The sequence below is a fragment of the Puma concolor genome, chromosome A3 (assembly GCF_028749965.1).
Source record: "Puma concolor isolate L17-30 chromosome A3, mPumCon1.1.hap2, whole genome shotgun sequence".
In the NCBI taxonomy this organism is placed as follows: Eukaryota; Metazoa; Chordata; class Mammalia; order Carnivora; family Felidae; genus Puma; species Puma concolor.
The window spans coordinates 78,268,280-78,274,418 of NC_141669.1; the positions used below are offsets into that span (position 1 = coordinate 78,268,280).

The following is a 6,139-nucleotide window of genomic DNA, read 5'->3' on the forward strand; positions in this document are numbered from 1 at the left end:
GGCGCCTTTGTCCGGGGCCCTGTGAAGCCCGATTAATTATGCGCTGCGGAGCGCGGGGAGCGCGGAGGCCGGGCCCCCGGCGGCTGAAAGGCCCGGGCTTGGGAGCGCGGCCCCGGCTCCGCGCCGCCGCACAAAGGGCCGAGAATTAGAAAACCGCCAATTACCCCGCATTTTGTATTTGCCCTTGTCTCGCTGACACTGTGGACGGCCCTCCCCGGGCGGCTGCACTTTGAGGGTTTTCAAGCCCTTTCTTGGTTACCAGGGGCGACTGGGCAGAGAGGGCTGGGGGTTTGGAGAGAGCGGGAGACTTGGGGTGGGATAGTGGGCGGCTAGGGGAACTTGAGGGGAAGGCGCCCCTGGGGACATGGGTCTCAAGTCTAATGCTCACGCCAAAGGTGGAGGGTGTGAATGCCGATTCCTGGGCTCCGCTCGGGAGGACTCCCTGACTCTGTTGGTCTGTGGTGCCCAGGCTGCATTGTCACAGGCCGTCTAGATGATGCTATTTTATTTCATTTTATTTTGTTTTGTGTTATTTTATTATTTATTTTTAAAATTAAAGTATAACAGTGACATGCACAGGTATTACATGCGCAGTTTCATGCATTTTGACAAATGTATACATCTGTGTAACCTACATCCCATGAAGATATAGAGCCTGCAATCATTCGAGAAAGTTCCATGGATCCTCTTTCCAGTCTCCCCACACACCCAAAGCAACAACTGTTCTGACTTTTATCATCATTTTTAAAAAAAATGTTTATTTATTTTTGAGAGAGAGAGAGAGAGTGCGAGCAGGGGAAGGGCGGAAACAGAGGGAGACACAGAATCGGAAGCAGGCTCCAGGCTCTGAGCTGTCAGCACAGAGCCCGACGCAGGGCTCGAACCCACGAACTGCAAGATCATGACCTGAGCGGAAGTCAGAGGCTTAACCGACTGAGCCACCCAGGCGCCCCTTCTATCATCATTTTATGAGACTTTGTGATAAGTTGAGTCATATGATATGGTATTGACTCTTGTTTCTGACTTCTCTCACTCAGCATAAATGTTTCTGAGGTCCACCCATGGTGTGTGTATCAGCAGTCTGTTTCTTTTCATTTATCTGTTCACCTGTTGATGGACACCTGGACTCCTTCCAATTTGGGGTTGTTATAAATAAGGCTGCTATGATCATTTTGTACAAGTCAAGTGCCTTTTGTGGACATATGTTTTGTGTCTTTGGGGTAAATATCTAGGAGTGGAATTGCTGGGTCATAGGGAAGGGGTTTAGCTTTAGTGGATACTAACCAAACTGGTTTCTAAGGTGGGCATACAATTTTGCATCCCCACCAACAAAGTGTGAGAGTTCCAGCTGCTCTGTATCCTTGTCAGCACTTGGTATTGCCTTACCTTTTTCATTTTAGCCATTTAGTGAGCATGAGGTGGTATCTCATTGTAGTTTTCAAGCCAGGTGAATTTCATTGCTAATCTCCAATGACCATGGTTGGGGAAAACTCCTGTCTTGTGCAATTCTTGGACTTGCCTCCAAGTTCCAGTGGGGTAAATATGATTTCTTCAAGACCCCTTGCTCATTGGGCAGAGACCAGATGATTATGCAAGACTCTCTCCTTGATATGATGCTGTCTCCTTGGCTTATGCCTAGTGGGCCTGCCTGTGTGTGCCTGTGTGTGTGTCTGTGTGTGCGTGCGTGCATGTGTGTGTGTGAGAGAGAGAGAGAAAGAGAGAGAGAGAAGTGTGGGTCTTACTCTGCCCAGGACTATTCACAATGAATCGGGAAGGGCATTTCTGAAGAGTCTCTGCCTGCTACCCAAGCAGCAGCGTCCATGAGACTCTATAGCCAAGAGATGGGCTCAGTCAGGTAGGCGTGGACACACACACACACAGGGACAAGGATAGGGGTTGGTGTCTGGCTATCCTTGACACTTATTCCAAGGGTGCAGACCAACTCTGAGAGTCCCTTTGCTTCAGCCACCCATAGAGAGCCTTAGATATTTTCTGATCAAGCACAGAGGAGGTTCTGGGTTCTGTCTGGGAATGAGGGGGGCAGGAGTCCTAGGCTTCCAAAGTCCTCCTTTGCCTATAAGCATTCTCCTAAGTGTGGTTTTGAAGGCTCTCCAGAATCTGACCCGACCTATCCTGGTAGCCTTGTATCTGGCTGCCTCCATTTGACATAGTGTACCTGAGCAGTATTGGATGCCTATCCATCCATTGTTGTCCCTCCACCTTATCAATACATACCATGGTGATTGTGTTCTCCAAAGATGGCTGCACCAAATTATATACCCCCTCCCACATGCTCTTCTGGCAATGTGACTGACATTCCTCCTACTGAGCTGTGGGGTCTGTTTTCTCTCATTGAATCTGGGCTGGGGGGCTGTGACTGCCCTGGCCAATAGAGTACGGCAGAAGTGATGATTTGGGATGTCAAGTCATATACCTTCCACCTGGCCCTCTCTCTTTTGGGGGATGCTCACCCTAGGAACCCAGCCACTTTGCTATATGAAGCCCAAACTAGCCCGCCTGGAGAGACCAACAGAAAAACCATGTGGAGAGGAACTGAGGACCCAACCTACATCAGCACCAACCACCAGATCTGTGAGTGAATGAGCCCTCAGTGATTCCAAGGTCCAGCCATGGATGCTCCCAGCCGAGGCCCCAGACAACACAGAGCAGACACAAGCCCTTCCTGCTGTGCCCTGTCCAGATCCCTGACCCAGAGAATCTGCAAACGTAATAAGTGGTTGTTTGATGTGCAGCCATAATAACTGGAATGCACGCAATACTGGTATTTCTTGTATCCTCTCAGTCTTACTTCCTAATCCCCTTGCCCTGCTCCCAATTCTAAATTTACCTCTTCTCTTCCAGGGGCAGCTTGGATGTCGCCTCCTCTGGGAGCCCCTGGCCTCCCTCTGCGCTGAGCTGCAATTTCCTCTTTGGCACCCCGAGTAGCTGCCCATCTTTGCATTCCCCACGGTGTCTCATGACTTAATGTTTGGTTATTTGCATCCCCCATTAAAGGGCTCCTGGAGAGCTGGAACAGTGTATGTTCCCTCTCTGGACTTCTAAGAGCCTGGCACATAAGTGTTTGTTGAAAGATGGTAGGTCCCTAAAACAGAGGGAGTGGGGCCTGAATTAAGGAAATCACTGGTCAGCTTCCCACTCCCTGCCCTCATTTCTTCAGGGTCGGGCCTTGAGCAAGAGAGGCAAAATGGACAAGAGATGGTCCTTTCCTTCAAGAGGATTTCACATGAGTTGGGGAGGTAGTAACAGAAAGACTAGAATTGACTAGTGTCTGATTAAATGAGATTCACAGTCCCCAGAATGGGGAGAAAACTGCATGGAATGGGGTGGTCAGGGCAGGCTTCCTGGGGGAGGCAAGGACTTGGACATAAAAGCAGAGCTCTGAAACAAGTCCTTTGATAGAATTCCCAGCTTGCTTTCCTCCACCTCCACTTGCTGGGGCTCCATCTGAAATGCGGTGGGTGTGCACACGTGTATGGCTATGGAGGGGCATTGACACATCTCTCTCTTGGGATAGTGTCTAGGGGACAAGCCTGAGCCTAACCACCTCCTGAGTTTGCTCCTCCCTCCTCCACCTCACCGGAGGAAGGGGATAGGTTAAATTGGGCGGGTGTACAGGCTACTAGATGTACACCCAGCAATATGGGTGGAACTTAAAAACGTAGTGCTGGGGCGCCTGGGTGGCTCAGTTGGTTGAGGGTCGGACTTCAGCTCAGGTCAATGATCTCACGGTTCATGAGTTCGAGCCCCTCGCTGGGTTATGTGCTGACAGCGTGGAGTCTGCTTGGGATTCTTTCTCTCTCTGCCCCTCCCCAACTTGCACGTGTGCGTGTGCATGCATATGCATGCACTCTCTCTCTCCGAGTAAGTAAGTAAATAAATAAACAAACTTAAAAAAAAAAACCCATAGTGCTGACTGAGAGGCCAAGAAACAGAATGAAATCTACAGCAGCATGTCATATATATAAACTAAAAATACACAGTACATGTTGGTGGTGGCTGTGTCACTTTCTGGTAGAGGCATGGAGCTGGTGGCTACGGCCTCTGGGCTGGGATGATCTTGGAGGTGAGGGAGCCGAACTGGATCCACGGCCAGGACCGTGGACTGGCTACTGCAGTTGTAAGGTTTGCAGGCTGTTCTGTTTCTCAAGCTACAGAGCATGTGGAGCCCCAAGTAAAACACATTTTTCAAAATATATCAAGATCTGCCTTCAGTGGTGGCTATCACAGATTCGGGGTTTGAACCCCAAATCACCAAATGGGGAAGCAGCATTAATACTAAGCATCAGCCCTACTGCCAATAAGGGGGAAATGAGATGCTTGTTGACAAATGATGCTGGTGAATCACCCAGACAGGGAGAATCTCTTTAGATAGCAGCCAAAATCAATAAAGCTAAAGATTTACTAGAAGGCCAAGCTAAAAAATGAAGAAAATGTATGATGAATTTTAAGTTCTCATTCATTTATTTATATGAGTACCAGCCTTTTACTAAAGTGCCTCAAAGCAAAAACAAAACAAAAACAAACAAAAACAAAACAAAAAAACAAAAACAAAAAAAACCCCACCCTAAACTAAAAATACACGTACACAGAACGGCAACGTATGCTTTAGAGGGCTACGTACAAACACATTAATGTGGTTGCCTTTGGGGGTGCGGGGCACAGGGGTAGCGAACGAGGATCAGAGGGATAAAATGGAAGGAGAGGTCCTTTGTGCAGAAGGAGCAGCCATGAGAGCGTGCCATTGAGAGAGTGATTGGCTCAACTCGTGCACCTGAGGTCCAGGCAAAGAAAAGTCAAAGCCAGAGTCACTTGTGGAAATCACTCCCAACCTGAGGCCAGCGCTCACATCTGCGTGGGCAGGAGGGAGTAGGAATGTGGGCAAGGACTTAGCCGTAGCTGTAACATTTTATTTCTTTAAAAAAGATAAGGAAATCTGAAGCAAAATGGCAAACCATTAACATCTGTTGAATCTGGGGAGTGGGCCATGTGTTTCTGTTTTATTGTTATTATTATTTTAAGTAAATTCTATGCCCAAGGTGGGGCTTGAACTCACGACCCCGAGAACAGGAGGCACATGCTATATGTACTGAGCCAGCCAGGTGCCATCCTGTGCCATTATTTATTTATTTACTTACTTATTTTCATTTTATTCTTTTTAAATGTGTAATAATTTTAAAAAATGTTAAGAGGTTGTTGATGAAGACTGCAAGATGATTTTGCGACTATTGCATAGGCTGGTCTCTGAATAGTTTGGCAAAGCTGAATAGGTGCTCTGGTCTGTCGGTGACCCAAGTCCCAATAAGGACATGAGGAATTGACTTTAGAAGCTAAAAGCACTCGTAAACAAGGTCTGTAGTAAATGGAGACTGTCATTGCCTGCTACATACGGAGTAAACAGCCACCGGAGTATTTTTTCTGAATGGTTGGATCGGTCAGCTATTGACCGTGTAGGGATGGCCAATCCTAGCTAGACATTGTACAGAACTGCCATGGGCAACTTTTGGAGGGCTGCACAGCCCAAAGTTAAGGCCTGGGCTCTGGGAACCCCCTAATATGGTGAGGAGCCCAGCAACGGAATCTATGGTATAGACTATACAGGATGACTCTTCCCACACCTGGCCACAGCTGATGGGTACAGAGAGAATAGCTGAATCCAGCTGGGTCAATCAGATTCTTTCTGTCAAATTCTGGGATTTTGAACCGAGAGGTGGAGACTGGCAGCTGTGGGGATGGCACTATTTTGATGGAAGTGTTCTATGGAGGAGGTTCATTGACTCTAGATGCTTACCTTGGAACTGTCCTACTTCTGGTCTTTCCTGAGGCTTCAGTTGTTCAATCCTTTCTTGAAACTTAATAAATTTATTATCATTATATGTCAGGGTTGATTGCTATTACTTGTCCTAAGGAGTAGGTTAATAGAATATTTTATTATATCTTCCAGTGGTCCCCTAGTGCTGCTTCTAATACATATGGCGTCTTAGTTGAGTTTGAAAAAGGTGCCCCTCTGGGGCGCCTTGGTGGCTCAGTCAGTTGAGCGTCCAACTTCGGCTCAGGTCACGATCTCCCGGTTCGTGGGTTCGAGCCCCACATCAGGCTTGCTGCTGTCAGTGCTCAATCT

The 6,139-nt window shown here is 47.9% G+C and overlaps 1 pseudogene; it reads left to right on the top strand.

Annotated features, from left to right (window-relative positions):
- The first annotated feature begins 4,044 nt into the window (after positions 1 to 4,044).
- Positions 4,045 to 5,211, top strand: LOC147582552 (mitochondrial import inner membrane translocase subunit TIM14 pseudogene; annotated as a pseudogene).
- Positions 5,212 to 6,139: the final 928 nt, after the last annotated feature.